Source organism: Crocuta crocuta, unplaced genomic scaffold (genome assembly GCF_008692635.1).
Source record: "Crocuta crocuta isolate KB4526 unplaced genomic scaffold, BGI_CrCroc_1.0 scaffold154, whole genome shotgun sequence".
Lineage (NCBI taxonomy): Eukaryota > Metazoa > Chordata > Mammalia > Carnivora > Hyaenidae > Crocuta > Crocuta crocuta.
Genome location: NW_027530545.1, coordinates 4,539,584 through 4,562,903, shown reverse-complemented (window position 1 = coordinate 4,562,903; position 23,320 = coordinate 4,539,584). Strand labels below are relative to the sequence as shown.

At 38.7% G+C, this 23,320-nt stretch overlaps 1 pseudogene; it reads left to right on the top strand.

Annotated features, from left to right (window-relative positions):
- Nucleotides 1-8,360: 8,360 nt before the first annotated feature.
- LOC144234489 (large ribosomal subunit protein uL29 pseudogene) lies at nucleotides 8,361-8,702 on the top strand (annotated as a pseudogene).
- Nucleotides 8,703-23,320: the final 14,618 nt, after the last annotated feature.

The window sequence follows — 23,320 nt, the reverse complement described above, 5'->3', positions numbered from 1 at the left end:
GATAAAGTAGAAGAGAAGAAGTTACTTGTTTAATTTCAAGAAAATTTCCCAAAGTGAAAGGCAAGAGTTTCCAAGTTAAAAATAGTAACCAAAGGAAAGAAAGAAAACTTATTATAAGGCACATCATTTAAAAATTTCAGATCACCAAGGGCAAAGAAAAAATTCAATAATTTCCAGAGAGAATTAAAAAACAAAAAGACTAGATTCAAAGGATCAAGAATCAGCTGATTGATCAAGAATCAGATTTCTCTACAGCAACATCAGAAGCCGCAAAATTAGGGGCAGTAATGCCAAATATTCTGCAGAAATAGGACTTCCATCTTAGATATCTCTACTTGACCAACCAAGAGATCATGTGTGAGGACAAAACAAAATCATGATCAGACATGTAAGTTACCCAAAACGTTACTTCCCAAGCCCCCTTTTTGATCAACTGCTAAATGATATTCCAAACCCAATTATGGGAGAAAACTGAGAAGGACATTGGATCCAAGAAACAGGGGATCCATTATAGAAGCAAAGCAAAGAGAATTTTCCCAGGGGTGGTGAAGGGAGTTCGCAGGTTGACAGTTATGCATTGGGCCTTGTAACCAGTCCAGATCACAACAGGAGAGACGGCTCCCAGAAGGATGTGCTTCCAACTCGCCCGCCTCCCAGAACAAAAGGACAAAGACTGATTACCTATTATTTTCACAAGGACTGGTTGTATTGCAGAGACTTACACTTTTGGCAGATGACTAAGAATGACTTAGTGATAATTTCTGCTTAAGTATGGAGAAACCTGAGGGAAGATGAAAGAAGGAAAGAAAGAGTGAGACAGAGAAAGCCAATTATTGATGCCAGGAAAACCCACACTTGTAAGATAGGAAATGTAACTATACTTTGACCTATATCACATCTGTTAATAATATTTATATAGTTACATCAATTTATATAATTACACCAAGTGTAACCGGTGAATACTGATTCAATCAAAATGATAAAACAACAAGAGAAGATGAAGAGTGGGCATCAGTCCTGAGGCTGCAGGACGTGGCTTTAAGAGCACTGAGTTTTTACCTTCCATGATAAGAAATGAGTAAATAAGACCTAAAGCTGAAAATAATCAAGAAATGATGTTGCAGACAAGTTATTTAGAAATGTGGCAGTAAACAGCAGAAGAAACAGTCTCAGCTTCAAGTTGAAAGAGGCTGCCTCCAGAGACTACCAATCAAAGAGGGAGGGAAGGGAGGGAGAAATAGCTGTTTTTCATTATGAGCTTTGTAAAAGATTTGACTTTTCAACATTGTACATGTAGAACTTTGATAAAATAATACAAAGTTTTAAAGAGGGAAGGTGACATAAAGCTTTGTGAGCCACAAAATAAAACCAGAGTGAGTCATTGCTATGAGACTATACTCAAAACACTTGGATTCTAAAGCTAAAACCTTGCTTTTCTATTCATTCTCGCTTTTCTCACTCTTCTCAGGAGATTGATTATTTCAAGGTAAAAAAAAAATCTCTGTGAACTACTAATTACTAGCAATTAATGTCCCTTTGCCTTAAGTCCAGTTGCAAATCATTGTTGCCTAAGAAGTAGGGACCGCCCAGCTCATTCTAAAGAGGTGTACAGCGCATAACGTGCCTTGTAAAAGCCAAGGTGAAAATCTACACTTCTTGTTCTAGTTCCCTTGTGTGACTAAACAAAAGGCATAAATAGCAATGTGACTCTCTACAGAACTGAATGTGTACCAGGTGCAAGGACAGATCGCACTTCATGTTAGTGAATACACCAAGGATTTCATTGCTGAACGACTTCACTCTGCTGAGAAGAATTACTGCCACCAGAGGACCTTTATTAGCAGAAGCAAGTATGAATGAATGAAAACATAAAGCAATGCACGCATTTCCAAACAAATACTAGGAAATCAATGTTTTTTTGATAAATCCATGGCCCCTCTTCCCCACTTTCAGATCCAGCCAGCAATGCTGTGCTGTTTTCTTTACCATGCCAGTTTTCCAGATAGGTATAAACAAAGAGGTCTCTCCTTTATTTCTTTCTTCTGCCTACAAACATTTTTTTTAAGTTTATTTATTTATTTTGAGAGAGACAGAAACAGCATAAATGGGGGAGGGGCAGAGAGAGAAAGGGAGACAGAGAATTTCAGGCAGGTCCAAGCTGTCAGCCCAGAGCCCCACATGATGCTCAAATTCACGAAACTGACCTTGAGATCACAAGCTGAGCCAAAACCAAGAGTCCAACGCTTAACCCATTGAGCCACCTAGGCGCCCCACCTAAAAACATTTTAAAGCTAATATTGAACTTATAATGATGTCAGGTTAGCATGGCATTGCAGCCAAGATTCTCTTCTATGGTTTGGGGGAAATTAAACTATAACAGAGGAATTCTACTGAGCATTTTCTACCTTCCCTCCTTAATTACTTGTGTAAATACTGATTCTTGCCTGATGAACATAAATGGTGAAGTTTACAATGGGGATTTCTCTGCCCCCCTGGTCAAGTGAGCCCACCAAGTATTGGATGCTCCAACTTCAGTTTCTTAGTTCACTCATTATCTAGTTCCCCTATTCCTAACTGCCAAGAAGAGAATATTTGTCCCATTTTGAAATACATTTCCCACAGAGGGAATAAAAAATGTCTCTACAGCAAGCCAGTTAGGCATCATCTGTTCTGGAAAGAAACCAATGTGATCTGGGTTTTGAGAAGTTCTGGCTGTAGAATGTTTCTGAAAATGCTTATGCAGTCACAGAATCCAGTTAGCCATTTTTTGAAAATTTGATTTCCATTGTGCTGGCTACTTTGGCATGCTTTCTAATTCTCAGATGGTTTCCATTCATTCAACTCAAAACCATAGTGCTAATTGCCTTGCTCTGGACTCTCTTAGTAGGTGTAAACTTTCCATCTGAGGCATGAGAGTCTAGTCCCATGATTCTTGTTAATGTTAATAAATAAAGCCCTATAGTAAAATATTGGCCAGGGTAAAATAACTCTCCAAACATATGGACTCAAGATGATCATTCACACACAAGCAACAAAGAACTGAATACAAGAACCTAAATGTTTAGTTTTCCTCCTACCTCAGACTGGTTTTCTACCTCATATATCTGATAATAGGTGAAAAGAATTTACCCCTTGACAGTTGATAAAATCATGCTGCACTTTTCCTGGGTAGAGAGGTAATGTCAAAGCGAGGATTCTTCACCCTTCATTACCTGCTCCAAGGAAGACATTAACAAGGCATGATACATGGACTTCGAATCACTGGGAATAGACAGGACCTAGACATGAAAACAGTGAATTATCGATAATAAGTAGAGTTCCCTAAATGACAAATGAATAACATAAACGAAATAATGCCATAGGAATTGGGGAAGGGGAGGTACACTGGGCAAGTAGATCAGGAGGAAATGACAACGAGCTGAACTGTTAAGAAAAAAGTTGAGAGTGAACTAAATGGAGAAGCAGCATAGTGTACTTTTTAAGAGTCTGAACTCTGGAACTAACTGTCTGGCTTTACGTCCCAGCTGTGCCACTTAGTGGCTGTGTGGCCTTAAACAGGTTGCTTAATATTGCTGAGCTTTCATTTCTGTACTTGTAAAAGCAGGATTACACAGTAACTGCCATATTAAGGAATAAGATTAAATTTAGTTAAAACATGTAAAGGACTTAGAAGAATGCCTGATACACAGCAAGTCCAGAAATATAGTTACTGCTATTATTATTATTAATCATTACACTTAATTATTCCTATTATATGGTAGAGGAGTAGAAAAGACATTTCTGGCAAGGAATATATGCCAACAAATTTTAAAAACTAATAAACTATTTAATCGTTTTTAATCACATGGTCATGCTGATAGGAGAAGCTCAGGCTAGCACCAGCATCAGCAACTTTTTCGACTTGTCCCTGATACAAGTGAACCAGCAATTTGAAAAGGAAAGTATTTAAGTGGTGAGATTTCACTTCATTTAAAAATTGCCCATAGCTGCACTGGAAACTTCTATTATTTCACCAAAACGTAAACAGTGGAAGCATATGTCATTAATTTCAAAAGAGACTTCACATATCTGTTTAATGACTGCCGCTCAGTCAGACATGAAGACCACAGGTGCACTGGATGCAGGCATTAGTGCAACATCAAAAAACAAGAAAATGAGGTACTAAACAGTCCACATGATTTAGAACCCATTCCTCCCATCACTATGAATGCAAATGTCTCATTTACATAAAACCCACTTGTATTGATGCTAATAGGGGAGCACAGCACAAGCTATCACCTCCTATCCAGCATCAGATACAGGAAATCAGAATTCAAATTATTCCCATTGGAAATGGTAACAGAATCTTTCAAAGTATTATGTTGATCTGCTGTAATACATAGATACTAATTCAAGAAATACCTATTGAGTAAAGAGTGCTTACAATGACCCAAGTATTGTCCTAAATATTTTTAAAGCATTTTTCATATACTTTTTACAACAATCCTAATAAAAAGGTTCCACTAATATCACCTCTTTTACTGATAAAGAAATGAGATTTAAAGAGAATGAGGGACTTGCCTCATATCCCAAAGTGTGTCTATCTAATTTTAAGCCCGTGCCTCCCACTCAATATTAATTACTCTGTTTAACCCCATGGCATCCATGCTCATTCCCACTCCCATTCCTATCAACGAAGCATCCAAAGAGTGGCTCCTTTTCCTCTAAGTTAGGAAGAGAGGAGAAATATGAAAGGAATGAGAATGGTAGTAGTGACAATACCATTGAATTGTCCACCTGAGTACAAAGGAGGAATTCCACTACTTACATTGTCATTACATGCCATTCAGTTTGAATCAGCCAAGTATAGTATAATCTAAGTCTAACTGAGGAACTACATTGCTACACTAGGTAGGAGAAGATGGGCTGCCTAAGTGGTTGTTTTTAGCAACTACTGAGGACAATTTGAAAGATTTAATGCAAGGAAAGAAGATTAGTATATTTATAGCCAGATGCATCTGATAATTTCTCATGATAATTAAAATGTTTTATTTCAGGCAAACTCTGTAGGAGTAAGACATAGGAGCCAAGTGAGTCAGCACAGAAACTTGCTGTTGATTCTTTAATTTTTGAAAGCAATATTTGCTTTCATTTTGAGAAGACTGTTTTAGGATCTTGCACTCGCTTCTATGCCATTCTGGCGGCATCTGCTTCTCCCCATGGCTTCCCCCACACAACAATGGGCCTTAGCTCCACCAGAGACTCCCACACCCTCCCTCCTCAGGATTCTCATACCCACACTGCTATGCAGGTTCCCACGGAGGGATCCTTTTAATATTGCATCTCTTAATTCCAACCGCCACCCACATTACAAGATTCAGGGGAAACTCACTTTACAAACAAGTTGGGGGTAATTAAAATCAAGTCCAACATAAGACAATAACTTTAGATCCTTTAAATATGGTTATTTCCAGTTTATGGGAAAAGTAAAACACACAGACACACATACACAACATAGAACAAAATTAGGCTCTTCTCAAATGAATCCCATAGACACACATCCATATTACTGTCTTCTATACACACCCTTTTAGAAGAAACCCACTGGCTGACCACAAAAGTTTATTTTACTGTAGGATCAAGCCTTAAGAGACCTGCAGTCCCAAACCTATGTTTAGCCATCAATACCCCCACAGCAGATTGTGAGGTGGAGTGAAGACGCTTCAATACTCTAGTCTCCACCCACCCCAGGCCCAAGTAACCCTCTCATTCTTCCTGGATCTTCTGCAGAGAAGCACTGTATCAACACACACAGAGAGAAATTTTCAGCAAATGTTACCAGAGAATTTTCAGAAAATCACACCTTGATCCATATTGAGGAAAATAAATATTTCCTTAAATATAACATACACTGACTTTCTTCTCAGAAGTATGGTTTCCCATGGACTCATTCTCATGCCCAGAGGCCAAGTTCAGGAGAAGCAGAGTTTTTCATACCACTAAGGTAGTTGCCCCTATTTACCATCTTCTGCCTATAACAAAGTCTGACTTACCCTTCAAAAAAGATCCCTTTTCTTTCCCTCATGCTTGATCAAATTCGTGGACACATAATCTCTCATATCATCTCTATAAATAGAAGGATCAAATGAGGAGTCACCATTGCTTGACTTATAGCAACAGTTCTGTAGACAAGAGCAATATTCTGCCACTTCCATTTGAAGGGGGGAAATGTTACTTAATACAGATATAAGTTAAATAAAATTTCTTTATATACTTTCATTCTAAAATTCCAGCATTTTAAAGAGAAAGCCCATGCATTGGTTCTGCGAGTTTTCTAAAATATTTCATGGTGTTGGTTCTATTGTTTCAAGTAATACCTACTTTGTTCAATAATTGTGTGTGTGTTGGGAATGCAACACACACAGCAATGGGAATGCTGTGTTGGGTACAGCCCCTCTGGAAAACAGTGTGGAGGTTCCTCAGGAAACTAACAAAAGAACTCCCCTATGACCCAGCAATAGCACTGCTAGGAATTTACCCAAGGGATACAGAAATGCTGATGCATAGGAGCCCATGTACCCCAATGTTCATAGCAGCACTCTCCACAATAGCTAAAACATGNAAAAAACTATTTGTAAAAAAAAAAAAAATAAAAAATTTAAAAAATTAAAAAATTAAAAAAAATAATTGTGTGAGTGTGTGTGTATGTTTATTAGACAGAGCTGTTATACNGTGTTATATGGAAACTAATTTGACAATAAACTATTTGTAAAAAAAAAAAAAAAAAATTTAAAAAATTAAAAAATTAAAAAAAATAATTGTGTGTATGTGTGTTTATTAGACAGAGCTGATATACTTACATGCTGTCCATGGTAGGTATGTCATAAGTCGCTCTGTATTAGAGTAGCCTAAGTCTTCAGAATGCCATAAATACTTTTTCTTTATAGTCCAGAGTCCCTCATCCTTTCCTTCTCTTCTCTTTTTCTGACTTTCTTTATTCCTCTCTTTCATCTCTTCCTTCTTTCTGCTACTATGTTTTTGCTACAGGAAATTTGAGACTAAAGATTTGAAGCAAATCTGAAACATCTAAATTACAAGAAAATAAAATTGAGAAACTTGTGCCTTCTCCAGGTCTTTAAAAGTAATGAATATAAAGTAATATACAAAGCATAGAGCTTGCTGCCTGAGAAGCATTTTTAGACACTCATGGATGGGAAGAATAATGAAAACCTGGAAGAGAAATTAAAAAGTAGTTTCATTATTTAGTGGTTCTTAACAGAATTATAGAGGGAATCATTTGAAAGATGTAGATTCAACACCACAATCCCAGTGGTACACTGACAAGACAGAAATTATTTACCTCAGCCAAGAGTAAAGGCCATGGACCGATAACCCAAGAAGCTGCCTATTTATTGTAATAAGGTATTATTGGTAAATGCACTGTCACACCCATGAGCTTACGTATTGTTCGTGGCTGTTTTTGCACAGCAATGACCAATTTAAGTAGTTGTGACAGAGACTCTATGGTTCATGAATGGCCAAAAATATTAACTGTCTGCCTTCTTACACAAAAACAAATGTAATACTCATAAAACTATGTCCCATACATTAATTAATATAAACAGAAACAATATCTCTAAAAGTATATTCATCATCAAATTTGTATCGTGTGTTGTCCTTGTATTTGGAAGTTGCTACATGCTGTGATCATCACAACATGCTGTACCTATGTCCTGTAGTGCTTATCAGTAGTTAAAAAGAGTGAGACTCACAGTCTTTTTCACAAGTGGAACATGTAAAAATTGATGCTTGGCTTACTCTATCAGCAAACCCTTCTGCAGACTTCCTGGAAACTTGCCTTACTGCTGTTTCTGATTGCTATCAGCTGTGATGTTCCAATGATCTGAAGGTATTAATGCTGTCGCTGAGTATAAAACCAAATTTAATTGGTTCAAATTCCAATTCTAAAGTGAATAGTCGTGCTTTGTCTTCCTTGCCTCCAACAAGGGGGTAATAACAGTTTCTACCTCACAGGTAAAGACATCTAGGATAGCTTGGGCAATGTGTGCTTCCTTAGCACTCCGTAAATACTAGCCATAATTTTATTATTTGAAGGTATGCTTCACTCTGTCCTGAAACATGTGTTGTGTACTCCAGAGTAACAGTTACTCCACTTTACCTTATAATTCTGAAATTATGTGTTCCATGTAATGGTTTCATGTTAAGCATGGTTAAGTCCTAGAATTAGTCAATCAGTTAGGTATACATAAGGCATCCACACCATCCCGAGCAAGCCATTAAAAATTGCGGGGATACAGAGTAAGCATGAGAACTCATTTCCTCGGCCTCTTTCCCTCGTGGCAGTGGCAGATTATGCAGACATGGCCAAGTTTAAAGCTGGAGACCTTTGTGGCAAGAAGGAGATGCTGCTTACAGAGCTGGAAGGCGTGAAAGTAGAGCCGTCCAAGCTGTGTGGCACCCAAGTGACAGGCAGAACGGCTTCCAAGCTCTCCACGATCTGAGTTGTTCACAAATCCATCCCTCATGTTCTCACTGTCATCAATCAGACTCAGAAAGAGAACTTCAGGAATTAAATTCTACAAGAGCAAGAAGTACACACCCCTGGATCTGTGGCCCAAGAAGACACTTGCCATGCACCACCCCACCGGCTAACCAAGCACGAGGAAAACCTGAAGACCAAGTAGCAGCAGTGGAAGGAGTGAGTGGCTATACTAGCCTCGGAGGTACTGGTCAAGGCCTGAGCACCAGCATCAATAAAACACAAACAACCTGGAAAGTGAACAAACAAAGCAAGCATGAGATATAATCCAGTCCCTAGTAGAACGACTACCACTGATAGCTGNAGCAGCAGTGGAAGGAGTGAGTGGCTATACTAGCCTCGGAGGTACTGGTCAAGGCCTGAGCACCAGCATCAATAAAACACAAACAACCTGGAAAGTGAACAAACAAACAAAGCAAGCATGAGATATAATCCAGTCCCTAGTAGAATGACTACCACTGATAGCTAGAGGAATGGTTCTTTCTACCAATAGCACAAGCAAAAAGAAAAAAAAAAGTGGTTATCCTCTTACATTCTTCCAAGCAAAATGGAATGGGGAAGTTAGAACATCTTTAATATGAAATGAGGCATGCAAATCCCATTGTAACTAGTCTGTGCCACTCGATTAACCATTTATAAAAATTCAGAGGGAAGAGAGAATTCAGTCAAGCCTTCAGTGGTCATGTAAGGAAGGCTTCATGGATGGGGAGAAACATGAGTTTATGCACATAAACAGAGAAGCAGAGGTCTTGGAAAGCAAAGATTCAGAAAGGCAGTGTGGTCCAGACACTGAAGGTGAAACACCATGATTACAGGGTTCAGTGGCCAGAAGCCACATGTGAGATGCAGACCTGGCCTCAAATCTGATGACACAAATGATACAAGAAAGGGAATGAAGGATATAGAGGAACCTAGAAGGGCTTTTTATGGAAATTCCCAGCCTCTCAAGTTTTCAAATGGAGCCATTGGCTTGATGGCACTTACCACATTTAAAACTTGCTCAGCTCAAGGTTAATGCTCAAGTGCAATCCTGAATGTGGGGGCAGGAAAGGACAGCAGGGCAGGCCACCTTAACTTTGAATGGGACAATGAAACGGAAGGTTATCTCAACGATTTGTCAAATGGTTCAGAAGAGAATGGCAGGGAGTCAATGAAGAAACTAAGAACCCATGATTGAGGTGTAAAGTGGGAAATATGCAACATGGAGATAGGAAAGACTTTCAGAGTAATAAAGAAGGTTAGTAACAGACTAGCCACAGGGAATGAAAGAGGGGAGGGGAATTAAAGATTAGCCAAGGGCTGACCCAGAGGACCTGAGGAATAATGATGCCCCTGGCCACAAATCAGAGAACAGGCAAGCAAGACAGGCTCTGCATGTTGCTTCCAGCTCTCTGCAAATGTACAGTAGTCTGGTATAGAACAATGACTTTACAAACACTGCATATAAACGTCTACTGGAGTCCTTTTGTGTGAGCTTCAAAAGAATGACCGTGGCTCCAGTATTACTTACGGCATCCATAATTCATTATCTTCAAAATATTTCCTATAAAACTAAAACTACAATCTGTATGTGGGAAGCTGATTCAGAGCCAAGCTGTCCCTTTGGCAACAATTTGGGAGAACCACCTACTGCTTCAGAGTCAGCTTCTCTCAAAATGTGTATTTGGTTAAATTTTTTAAACAAAGGCTTAGTGCCCTGAAAACACTTCCCAGCTATAGCCACCTTCCAAAATGTCCACTACTCAATAGTCCTCAATACTCACAAGTCTCTAGAGAAGAAGGGAAGGACTCGAACACCCAACAGGGTGATCATGGTGTGAAGGAAAAGGAGGGAGCATGTGTCTGAAATTCACCAATTTATAGTAGATCTGATTCTTTTCAGCAATCACTTTTAAGTAAATACTATCTTTCAGGTTCCTCCCCTTTCTCTGCTCCTCCCCAGTGGAGTACCTGGCTATATGAAGGGGTTAAAAAGTGTTCAAGTGTTAGAAAGTATGCTACAGATTTATGCACGCTGGTCCTTGCTCTGGCCTCAGGACTTCATGACAGTGTGGCCAATGGAAATGAAGACAGAGAGGTTGGCACCTTCTTCAACCAAGAACACAAACTGCTTTCCTGCACTACACTCTTCAGTGCACCAAGATGAATGATGCCCCGACAGACAGGAAGAGTGATGGTAGCCTCTGTGCTATACCACTGGCAGTGCTCACAGGCTCGGCAATGCCCAGCAGAGGGCACCACAGTGCCCCGCTGACTGCCTAGAATACAGGGAAGGGAGTCTGGGCCAGGAAAACAGAGGATCAAGTAAGTGCTGACATTCAGGAGATCATTTGACCCAAACTTCCTGAGTTGTTGGGAAAAATACTGTGTTGGATTTTCAAGGGGTTTAAAGCTCTGCAATGTCCAACAGTGGTAAAAACTAGTATACAGTTATGAAAATATTCAGACTGCATTATCCTGACTTTAACAAGGTCTCATTCTGTTGCCATGATCAGTAATTTTGAGAAGAGTTTGCTCCCAGGATCTGCTTCACTAGCACCATTGACCCAGCCCCATCTTCTGCCTTCTTAGGGCTGCTCCTTAACTCTGCTGTCTTCTACTTCAGCTCCTATGGTCTAGGACTTAGGACATGTTTTTGAGGAAGAAGGGCCTAGTTGCCTTATAGTCTTTATATATTTTTAAAAATTCATTGTAAATGTCAAAGGTTTACCAGGTTATAATTATTGTTGCGTTCTTATATTGTGCTCAAAACATTTACATATATAATACACAGAGCAACATTTGAAAGTAGATAGTATTCCCACTACGTTTCCATGGTTGGGGCTTGAGGCACAGAAAGGTTAATTAACTTGTTCTAGGTAACACAGCCAGGAAAGTGGTAAAATAAGAACACAAACCCAGGCATTCTGACTCCACAGCTGTTTTCTTAATCAGATATTCATACATACATACATGCATACATACATAATAGATACAGACAGACAGACAGATGGTGAATGGATGGATGGATGAATAGACACACACTTATATGATATCCGGAAAATTAAAAGGAAGCAATGCTGTAAGATTTCTAGAACTTTATATGTGGAAGGCACTTCAGAGACCTTCTAGTGTAGTGATTTTCAATCTGGACTAAATCCTCTTGGAGCATATTCAAGAAGTGTTATGCAGGTTAGGTGCGCAAGGGCCTGGGCATGTGCAGGGCTCAGAGGCCCTCTATCACTACTGTAACCTTAATAATTCTGCATCTGTCTGTTTTAAGTACTGAGATTCTGTGTAAGATTTTTTATAGAAAAAATTATGTTGCTAAACATAATTTGAGAATCATTGTTAACTACCCCAAAACTCTCATCAAAAATGAGGAAACTGAGGCTCAGTTTCATATGAATCACACAGCAAGTTTATGACACAGTCAAACCAAGCACTTATGCTCCAAACTCATCTGTGGGAAATATGGAAAACCCAAAGGTGACTTTCAACTTTCCCATCAGGAGCCATTGTTGAAGAAACTCCTATTTTTTTCTTAAGGGTCAAGGGGTAGTGCACAGATTGCCCCATTAGAACAAATGAACAATCCTTCAATATTAAGGTAAATGGAAGGACCTGGAAAAAATATTACAAGGGAATCTTATTCTGTTACTAGCCACCTGCTCCTTTTTTTTTTTCTATTAAATGCAGATTTTATTTTATTTTACCTGACCATTTTATATTTGTAATTGTTTATTTATTTTTCTAAGCTTTTCTTTTTTTTTAATTTTTAATGTTTATTTTTTTCTTGGATAGTTTATTGTCAAGTTGGTTTCCATATAATACCCAGTGCTCATCCCCACAAGGGCCCTCCTCCATGCCCATCAGCCACCTTCCCCTCTCAGTTTGTTCCCACCCCCATCAGCCCTCAGTTTGTTCTCAGTATTCAAGAGTCTGTCATGGTTTGCCTCCCTCTCTCTTCCCATCTATAGTTACCTGCTCCTTGAATAAGAGTTTTCCTGTGGTTTATTTGAGTCTTTTACTTAAATAAGGGAACCCTCGACTAGCACTCTGTCTGATGCTATGAGCAAGGATTGCTGAACAGACAAGAACTATTTCTTTGTCAATCCCCATTCCAGGTCAGCTGTGTCCTCTTGGGTGTCAGAGAAGGATTTCTTTGCTGGAAGAGGGTTCCTAATAAGTTTTACACAAGGACAAAGTACAAATATCCTGCCGCAAGGAGCACATGAAGGTAAAACCTCTGACTACCTCCATGGATAATTCAAATGGAAGATGCACTGCAGTGAAATCAACTTACAGGCTCAGAAACCTGAGGCTGCTGTCCCAGTCCCACTAAGAAAAACTCTGTCTCGTAGGAACAGACTCACATGATCAATCAAACACATACCTCCTCAAGACACAGATCCTCAACACACACAGACACACATACACACAGCACATACAACAGAATACCCATCTGTTAACTCCTGATGAGAAACTCTACTCTCAAGTAGACTGAATTGTTCACATTAACCATATTTGCTTTTCTTCCCGGTAAGCAAGCTATGCACATCTCAACTGATCAATATATATATCTATATAATCAGTGAAAAAAAAACAGATTATAAGTGAATGTCAAGTCATGGACTTACAGGGAGAAACACAATGCTCAAGGAGACTGAATGATCATACGGTCTGTACATTCATTCCCTATAAACAAATGGCTTATAGGGGTGGCCAAGTTATCTGATGAGAAGTTATGGAATTAGAATTGAGGGACACAGGTATCTTAAGAAATGATTCTCAAGATAAGAAAGTTAAGGTCTGTTCATCTAATACTGGATTGGCCCTGTCAAGGAAAACGATGCTTGTGTGCACAATCCCAGAGCCCTCTCCCTTTGATGAGGCTGGATGGGCCCTGCCCATACCTGCCCCTAATCTCCTTCTGAGATGCCATGGCTAGCCAGACCTATACTGATGCACTCTGATGCTTCTCCTCAGATCACAGCTGTTTTACCATCCCGGAGCTGCTCTCTTTCTTCACATTGCCCAAGTATGCTCTGATCCATGAGGTATGATTTTAAACTTTAAGTTTCAAAAGCAGTCTCATTTCCCTCAGTGTTTTCCTCTTTTGGTTATTTTTTGTGGAGAAAAGAAAGAGGAGGAGATAAAACATGTTGTAGCCTACTGGTAACCACAATCCAGACTGTGTAAAATGAATCATTTCTTATTTAACTAATTCTGTTAAGTTTAGAATTCCATATAAAGAGGATTTTTGTGCCTGCCAAGGTAAGATAAAGCACCTTTTATGAAACATTAATATGTGTCACATATAGACTACCATGGCTTCATTATAAATCAATTCCATTTTCCAGCTCTTTGCACTATTTTGAAAGCATGTTTTTAGATCTCTATCAAACTACTAAGATTAAAGATTTTATTTTATTGATATAGTAAACACACAATAAATACTGTACTAACAAATATAAGGGCAGACTCACCAATATTCTATGAACAAAACAAAATAGACCACTTTTTAATAATTTTATGTTGCATGCCCCTTCCATTAAAATTCAAACATCCATCTTGTGTCTCAAACCTACTGTTCCATCTTAACTACAGCATGTGTTCAAATAGATGTATCTTACATCACATCTTCTATTTTAAAAAAAACTTCTGCTAGCATATGTGGGGTGTCCCTATTCTGAGTCGAAAGTCTTCCCACCTAGAATATGGACCTTTCTCTCTTTCTATAATAGACAGAAATACAATCAAAATGTCACAAAGGCAGGAGAGAGTCCAGCAGATGGACAAAGAAACAAACAAACAAACAAAATATCCCTCCTGGATGCAAAAGGGTCAAGGCCAGGGAAACACTATCTGAAATTGCCAGCTCTGGGATTTCTCCAAAATGAAAAACCTACATAGAGCATGCATTCCAGGGATTATGAACTCATTTTGGCTTACTCTCTTTAAAAAGGTCTACAGCTGCATTCAAAATACATCCAGCTCATCTGTAGGCCTGGGGACTGACATGAAGCCAAGGAGCCCCAGCTGGGACATACATGTAGAAATCAATTTAAGCTCTTCTGGCAGGACTTGGGGTGGTTTGCTATAATGAATGTTAAGGAGGGGTACCAGACCATGGAGAATTGGGTGTTTATCTTTCCTGAGTATTAAAAGAGATGATAAATTGATGGATAAAAGTATGTAGGAGACTCTCAGAAAAGCTATTGTTCATGCTGGGTAGATGCTATGTCAGTTTGACAATTAAGACTTAATAAAAATAAATCAGGGTTGGAGGGTTGGAAAAGTCCTGAATGTACTGTTGAGAGAAGAAAGATCACCTGGGGTTTTGTGGGGACTTTGCAACAGAAAAGAAAGGGCATTCATATGTAGACACCTCAACATCAGGGAAGCAACAAAGCTCCCAAAGTTCTTAGAATTCTATGTTTTTCTTAGTAAGTACTGACAAGGGAGCTAATAATTGTTTTGGAGAACCATAATTCAAAGTAAAAAATTGATAGGGGAGAAGACTATTTTAAGCCTGAAATGTAATGTATAAGTACCAAATACAGTGATCTAGAAATGTGTTTATAATCCAAGATGTGCCTATTCGGGTTATGAGAATTCACATTTTCGAGGCATTTCATATAATACCCTTTCCTTTGGCTTCTGCAGCATTTCTTCCCATTACTGTGGACCAGCTTGGATTTCCTTCACCCCTTTAGACAAATGCAGTCATCTTTGCACAGGTAGTTGACCGATATTGCATTAAATTCTCCTCTTAGGAAACTTTGGTTTTGCTAATTTATAGCAGCAGAAATAATCCCAGGCATTCTGCCATTTATGATGTCAACTTCTCAAGTGAGTGTGACACCATGTGCATTGTTTTCACTACTTCCCTTTGTCAGTAAGTTGGATTTATTGTTGCTCTGTGTTTGCTTGATTCACAGTAAAGTTTAAATTACATTATTATCTCATAATAGTAATAGTAACACATAACTTTTAGAGCATTGACAATGTGTGATGCACTATGCACATTATTGTGTACTTTGCACACATTAATTTATTAATCATCACACATCCTAAGGGGTAGGTACTATTATTATCTCCATTTTTTTTCTGATGAAGAATCTGAAGCACAATTAATTAACTTATTTTTGATTATATAGAGTTAGTAAATGGTAGAACTAGGATGTTTTGTTTTAAGTATACTATGATGAGGGCTAAAAATTGCTTCACAGGAGCTATTTTCCAATTAATGAAAGGAAAACACCGTGTCAGTGTCTATTATGACAACTTATTTTAACAACCATTAAAATAATTGTGCCCATTTAATAGATATTGTGTTGTTTCAATCTAAGTCAATGTTAATTTGAGGGTTCAAAAATAACATGGCCTAACAAAGCATGCACGGGATCTGAAAGCTGTAAAGTATAAAACACTGATTTTTTTGAAAATCTAAAGAAACGAGAGGTACCATATTCTACTACATTACAAGTCAACAGAGTAAAGATATCAGTTCTCCCCAAACTGACCTATAGATTTAGAATTTCTGTCAAAATCTCAGTAAGGCATTTTTATAGACATAGACAGCCTACTCAAAAGTCGTATGGAAAGACAAATAAATTAGAAGAGCTAAAGGAGTTTTGAAAAAGGTGAACAAAATGAAAGGAGTCACTACCTAGTACTAAGGCTTACTACTAGCTGCAATAAACCAACAGTTGGTACCGGGGTGGGGAAAGACACACAGATGAAAAGGAAACTGAAAAGAGAACCAGAATGACTCATGTAAATATGCCCAGGTGATTTTTGACAAAGATGCAAAAGCAATTCAATGGAGAAAGGATAGTCTTTTCTGCAAATGGTACTAGAGCAAATGGACATCACAGGCAAAGAAAGAATGAAAGAAAAAAAGAGAGAGAAATTGTACCTAAACCTCATACTTCATATAAAAAGTAGCACAAAATGGATCATGAATGTAAATGCAAAATGATAAAACTTTTAGAAAGAAAAAAAGAAAATCTTGAGGACCTAGAACCAGGCAAAGAGTTCTCAGACTTGCCACCACCAAAAATGCAATCCATAAAAGAAAAAAATGATAGATTGGGCTTGATCAAAATTTAAATGGTTTCCTCTGCAAAAACATCTATTATGAGGATAAAAATACAAACTACAGACTAAAGAAAATATTTGCATTCTATATATCCGATAAGGACTAGTATCCAGTATATAGAAAGAACTCTTAAAATTCAACAGTAAAAAAATCCAATTAGAAAATAGTTAAAAGGTGTCAACAGACATTTCATTGAAAAAGATATACAGATGGTAAAATAGCATACAAAAACCTGTAACATCATTAGCAAATACGCAAATTCAACGCATTTCAACCAAAATAAGGTATCAGTACACACCTACCAGAAGAGTTAAAATAAAAGATAGTGATAACACAAAATGCTAAAAAGGATGCAGAGACACTGGATCACTCTTGCATTGCTAGAGAGAATGTAAAATAATACAGCCACCCTGGAAAAATGTTTGGCAGTTTCCTACAAAGTTAAAAACTGCACATGAATTGCACTCTTGGGCATTTATCCCATGGAAATGAAAACCTGTATTTACACAACAACCTATACATGAAAGCTCATAACAGTTTTATTCATAATAGGCAAGAACAGGAAATAATCCAAATGTTCTTCAATGGGCTGATGGTTAAGCCAACTATGATCTGTGATACACCCATATCATGGAATAGTGCATAGCAATAAAAGGAGCAAATGATTGATATGTGCAACAATTTGGAACAGATCTCAAGGGAATTATGCTGAGTTGGGGGGGGGAAGCCAATACTAAAAGGTTACACACTGTATTGTTCCATTTATATAATATTCTTGAAATAACAAAATTACAGGATTGAAAAACAACTTTGTGGTTCCAAGAGGCCAGGCATGGCAGGGAAATGGGTGGATGTGGAGAGGAGGAATAACATGAGGGGGGCTCATGGTGATGGAAAAATATTTTATCTGGATTGTGGAGATTGTTACACAAATCTCCATATGATAAAACTGAATACAACTATAAACACACACACACACACACACACACACACACAACTGAATGCATATGTCTGGAATGTACTAATGTCAAGTTCTTGGGTTTGGTTTTACATTTGGCTGTGCAAAATATTACCAGTAGGGAAAACTGGGTGAAGGGTATCCAGGGCTTCCACGAACATTTTTTGGCAACTTCCTGTGAATCTATAATTATCTCAGGACCAAAAGTTAAAACAAAATATATCATTTCTTCCCCATTTACATTATTGGCAATTTCATTTTTGAATCATGATGGTTTATTCTTTTAAGGATTTTGTTTTTTCAGGAATAAATTACTCTTGCAAAACAGGAGAAGACTGGTCTGATAAAAGGCTGTCCTTTTCCTTTGAGCAGGATGTTCTCTAAAGAGATTTGTGATAAGATAGAAAGCACATTATGTGCTGGTTTTCCCTCCCTGAAGCACCCATACCAACCCCCAGCATTTTGATACCAGGAAAACCAAGCTCTATAAGGATCAAGAACAAGAGGGAGAAGAAAAGTCACTGGAAGACAACACTCAGACTAAGAAATTTAAATATGCATAATGGTTTTCATTAACCAAAATAAATCTTATTAACCTTATAGCAAATTCAAAAGTCATTTTATAACAAATTAAAATTCTCCAGCTGCAAAAATTCACCTGTAAGCTGCATGGCACGTGACTGCTGTATCTACCTCTATATCCAGATAAAGAGTTACATACATAGTATATAGCTAGATATGTCCTTACTTGGCACAATACAACATAGCTTTTAAGAAAGATTACCTGACTCCCACTGCCCGGAAGTGGTGGGGGCTTGAGATGGGAGGACCCCTCAGGAGTTGATGAAAAAAGGTTGAAAACAACTCCTGTATGCATTCTACTCTTAACAAACATTATTTGAAAGATTTGACAGTAAATGAGTTAGAAATATATAGATCACATTTGGCTTTCAAGTTCATGTGGCTATAAAAATTAAGGGAAATTTGGCAAAACTCAGAACACGTTTTCAATGGCTTGGTGTCTATGCAAACATCAGAATGTGTCTGCATTTTCAACCAAACCTTTGTATGGTGTGTAATTATAGTTCTTGATGGTTTCAAAGATCATAATAATTTGAAAATAACATACTGAAATCAGAGACCATCTAGCACTCCCAAAAAAAAGGACAAAGATGTCTGCTAACCTACTGTGTAAAAACAGCTTGTTCCTGGAGCTAGTTAAGGAGGCAGATGACAGTTCCATCACTGGAGCTTATGCACCTTTCACTCCAGTGCGCGACTCAACGCAGTCTCCGCTGGTTTGCGCTGCCCAGCACTCATTCCGCTTCTTTGTCATCGGATCCAAAGCTCTCTACCATATGGTGTCATTTTTGAAATGTTAATCTGAGTGGAGCTTCTGATGCCAGTTAGGTTCCCAGCTGGTCTTTATATTGGCTATTTCACAGACATTAGCCCTGTTTTGAATTAAACTAAATTAGAGAATAAAATGAGATATTGTTATGCAAAGTCAGGCAATATTTTTTGACATCTGCACCATCCCTGAGAGCTTTATTGAGTCGTTATTTTAAAATTTAAGCTAAGAAGGAAAAAGCATATAAACAATTAAGTTAGGGCCAGATAACATACTGGTGTAGCATCTAAGGAGATGACAACAACAATAATAACAAAAAATAGAAATAATAATGTTACTCGAAGAAAGACCTCTAACCATATTCCATCTACATTTGGGCCAGAAACTAGTAAGGGAGATAGCTTTGTCTAAGACGATGACAGATCCAAATCTCCAGTTTTGCCTGGTTAAGGAAACAGCCATTAAACTGTACGTGGATCAGAAATGCACCATTTCTTTTTCCCTGTCATTTCGAAGGGCACCATTTGAAAGAAGAGAGATGAATAAAAGGAACTAACCCTGTCTTGCATAATAATTTAACATATTAAGTCCACTGGAAGAGAGGAAAGTTGCTAATAATCACATTGGGCTGAGTGGGACTAAAGTTTCTCATTCTCCTGTGACTTAGACTGTCCTTTTCCTGAGAATCAGTATTTGTCTATGGCAGGTGTGAGTATGTGTGTAATTTGTATACATTTGTGCTACTGCATGTTCATGCACACTTTCATATGAACAGTTATTTGCTGAAAAATCAAAACCAAAATTCATTTCTGTAACTTACATTGGGGCAGACCTTGAAAAGATGAGACCTGGAACACCAAAACTCCCCACTGTCCCTCATTATAGATTTTCTGCAATACTTGGGAAATCAGAGGTCATAAAAACTTTTCTGCAGCAAAAGGGCCTAAATCCACCCCATGGGAAAGGCTTTACTGGGGGAGGGGGGGGCAGGACATGGATACAGCGTATACACAGGATGGGTCAGGGTGGTTTTCTACAGGGTGAGAGATTTGCCCAAAGAGAGAGAGAGAGAGAGAGACAGCAACTCTCACAGAGTAGGGAAGACCTGAGATCAGGTGTACAAAGGCAGGAATTTGGACGCACCTCTGAGGTCTACTTACAAAGACCTTAACTTTTTGGATGCTTTCCCTTTGAATATTTTCTTTAGACATTAAATGCTTTTCCATGTAAAGTCCCTTTATGGGACCCCACCACTTCAGTGACATCTAGTTCACCCACTCGGCTGGGTGCTGTGGTGATGCAATGAGAAGTAATGGCAGGAGATGAGATGAGTCTCACATTTACCATCCTCTCTTCCTCCCTCCCTTTCCTACCCAAACCTTCACCTCATCAAGGAGGCCCACTGTCCTGAATTCTAGGGCCCACGCTGAAGAGAAGTGATCAGAGGCTGTGTTAAGGATTCAAAGTCTGTATCACCCCCACCCACCAAAAAAAAAACTTACATGTTGAAGCCCTAGCTCCCAATGTAATGGTATACGAGGTGGGGTCTTTGGGAAGTTATTAGATTACAAAGGGATTTGTGCCCTTATAAGCCAAGGAAGACACCTCTCTATCTATCTCTATCTCCGTCTGTATCTCTCCACACACACACCTAAGAAAAGCCATGTGAGCACACAGTGAAAGGGGAGCTGCAAGAACCAAGTAGAGGCTTCTCACCAAGAACTGAATCTGCCAGCATCTTAATCCTGGAGGATTAATCTGGAGGCTCCCCAGCCTCCAGAATGGTAAGAAACACATGTCTCTTGTTTAAGCCACCCAGTTTCTGGGGTTTTGTTATAGCAGCACCAGCTTACAAAGACAGAGTGCAACTAAGAAGAGAAGCAGCGGTGAAACAGAGTACCAGGATCAGATTTAATATAATTTTCTCCTTTTCCAAATACACTACAGGGACAGCGATTCTGAGAGCTGAACAAAACTGGCCTTTGGGTTGAACTGGATGGCATTTATTGAGTAATGTCCTACTCAATTCCCTTGCATTATGTTTAAACAACAATGCTAGGAGGTAGATATAATCATTCACCTCTCTTTGTAGATGAATGAAGAGAGACTTGGTTAATTCACTTGCCCATGATCAGAGAGATGGAAAGTAGTAAATTTGAGATTTGAAAACAAGTGGTTTTACTCCAAAGTCTGTGCACTTGGCCAGCATACTAGTCTAGCTTCTTTCTGACTCTGAGTTAATTACTGCAAAGTTCTTTTGGAATTTCATCCTCCACATTTTTTCTGGCCCCTTCATTTATGAAGATCTGCCATCCTGGCAAATAGACCTAAAGCTGGTCTGGGCAGAGCAATTATAATTACTTAGTACCATCCTTTGAAGGTCTATTTTTCTCAGGTGGCATGATAAGCAATATTATATTTTTCAAAACCATTTTGGTGTCTCTCCCTACAAAAGGATGATATTTTTACATACTAATGTGATCAGGCAGGGCCGCAGAATTCGTTTTGGTAAATGAAATGTGAGTAGAAGTGGCATATGTCTCTTCTAAGGAGAAGTTTTTAAAGCCAGTGCCTGCTTTGCCATGGATTCTTTTTCCTTGGTCTGAGCAACTGAAATATTCAGATAGAAGCTATTCCATCGTCCTGGGTCCCATACTGAAAATGACATTGAAGAGAACCTCAGCCAAGCCACTCTGGATATGGAGCATGATGAGCAAAAAGCAAACTTTATGGTTGTAGGTTGCTGAAACTTTCAAGTCTTTTGTTACTGCAGCATAAACTGACGCATCCTGGCTGATCCAACTATATAATCTGCATTTCTAAAAATGCCCCCTTGCCTCTGTGTAAGCCTCATTTCACTGTCACATCGTGGGGATGCTACTGACACCCAGTGGGTAGAGCCCAGGGATGCACAAACAAAGAATTATCCAACCCAAATGTCAGTAGTACCAAGGTAGAAACCCTGTTCAATACTAACCACCAAAATGATTCAATTTATTGGTGTATCAATTAGGAGTGATTTATTATCAAGGAACCCAAGTTAAGAATACCTAAACAAAAAAGTTCATTTTGTTTTTGTTTTGTTTGTTTGTTTTTTCCTACCTAACAAAAGTCCAACAGTAAGAAGTCCGAGAATGTTGTAGGGACACAAAGATATAATCAGGATTCAAGCTCTGCCTGCTACCCATGCTGCTATTCTTGGTATGTTCACATAAATTCTTGGCCAGAAGAAAACTGCTACTCCTCTGGCCCTGCACACATAGCCATACTCACAAGCAAGACAAGGCTGAGAGGCAAAGGCCTGAGCCAACTACATCTAATCCATTTCATCAGGAAAGCAAAACTTTTTCAAACACCCCTCAGAAGGACCCTCCCCCCCCTTTATTTCTCTGTGGCCAAAACTTCTCCACTTAGTATCCTGAGTACCAAAGGAAAGTAGGAATGTGCACATTGAGCTTTTTCGGTTCTATAGAAGGAAAAGTAAGAGGAAAGGGGGCTGGGAATTGGTGTTTAGAGAATAGTCCCATAGCATCTGCCTTCCCCAGGTCGAGGCTGTAAAACAGTTGTCACTAACTTGGACCATGGGTGAGTGAGGGAGAAGATGACATACAGATGGTTTTGAGACCCATGGCCTGGGTTCCACAAACAGCTTTGTGAAGTAAGACAAAAGGAAGGTCTCCTCGTTCTTTCACTGTTCTGTCCACATATTCTAGTGATTCATCCTCCTGTGTCAAGCTCATGTCCAGCCCTGAACCACTGTCTCGAGGGCTTTAGCACCTTCCTAGGATGTATTTGGAAGCTATAGAACTCTAGGAAGAACAGGTTTTCCTAACATGACCTACATGGACTCTGGGGCACTGAGGAGCTGATCAGCTAGTTAGATTTCTGGGATGATAGACCTGGACATTGGCAGAAAGATAAGAACAAAGACCATTGACTCGGAAAGTCCTAAATTATTGGCATGGCTTGGTCTTTCATCCCTCTCACTGCATCAGGCCTGTACATTCTCCTAAGAGTTATACAACCTGTGACTCAGTTAATAGGGGCACTGTGACTGGGAGGACTTCTAATGGAAAATTCATCCATATGGAAATGCAATCCAAAAGCATCAAGGAGCACAGACAATGCATTTTGATAACCTTATTTCATTCAGCAAATCAGCAAAAGTGTGTGTCACAGTAAATTAAAAATGACTAAACACTAGCCTTTTTTGCCCATTTTAAGTAATATTCCTTAATGACTTTAAATGAAACAGAAAATTAAAAATCTGTGAGATGAAGAGAAAGGCAAATTGAAATACTCAGATATGGTATAAAGATAGGAAGAAGTTAACAGTCATTTCTATGTTTAGTGCACTGATGGAAAAAATGAGTTGTTATACCTTCT